The sequence below is a fragment of the Mus caroli genome, unplaced genomic scaffold (genome assembly GCF_900094665.2).
Source record: "Mus caroli unplaced genomic scaffold, CAROLI_EIJ_v1.1 scaffold_19674_1, whole genome shotgun sequence".
NCBI classification, from domain to species: Eukaryota; Metazoa; Chordata; class Mammalia; order Rodentia; family Muridae; genus Mus; species Mus caroli.
Window position 1 is genome coordinate 13,180 of NW_018390530.1, and position 1,192 is coordinate 14,371.

Sequence of the window (1,192 nt, forward strand, 5' to 3'; positions counted from 1 at the left end):
GGACCTTCGGAAGAGCAGTCGGGTGCTCTTACCCACTGAGCCATCTCACCAGCCCCCTGACAGAGCTCTTAACAACGAATGGATCTTCAAGCCCAAAGTTTCAAAGTCCTTCCACAAACCTCCCCAAAACATGGTCAGGTTGTCATAGGAATACCCCACTCCAGGTACTAATTTGTCTTAGTCAGGGTTTCTATTCCTGCACAAACATCATGACCAAGAAGCAAATTGGGGAGGAAAGGGTTTATTCTGCTTACAATCCCATACTGCTGTTCACCACCAAAGGAAGTCAGGACTGGAACTCAAGCATGTAAGAATGCAGGAGCAGATGCAGAGGCCATGGAGGGATGTTCATTACTGGCTTGCTTCCTCTGGCTTGCTCGCCTTTTCTCTTATAGAACCCAAGACTACCAGCCCAGAGATGGTCCCACCCACAAGGGGCCTTTCCCCCTTGATCACTAATTGAGAAAATGCCTTACAGTTGGATCTCATGGAGGAATTTCTTCAACTGAAGCTCCTTTCTCTGTGATAACTCCATCTGTATCAAGTTGACACAAAACTAAGCCAGTACACTTCCTATATAGAAACGACAGAGTGGAAAAAAATAATGCCTTTCATTAGAGCAAAAAAGCACATAAAATATCTTAAGTAAACCATGACTAACAAGTGATAGACTTTTGAGAAAGAAACTGAGGAAGATATCCTAAGATTGATAGATGTCCATGCTCTTGGATCAGTACAATTAAAATAGCAAACTGTCTATTCTATCAAAAGCAATCTACAAATTTAGTGCAAGCACAAACAAAATTCTAATGCATTTCAGTATAGACCTTTGAAAGGAACACTCAAATTCATGTACTAAAAACTCAAGGACAACTATAGCAATCTTGACCAATAAAGGAACTTCTGGCAGTACTACCATTACCTATTTCAAATTGTACTGCAAAGGTATAGTAGTAAAGACAGCATAGTATTGGCATTAAAAACAACAACAACAACACACACATTGTATCTAACTGAAGACATATACATAGACACACACACACACACACACCTGATTTTTTAAAACAAAATTAGAAATATACTTTGTAAAAAAAGACATCATCTTCTTCAACAAATGTTACTAGTCCAATGGATGTCTATTGTAGAAGAATGCAAATAGATTCTTATTTATCACATTGCACAAAATCAAGTT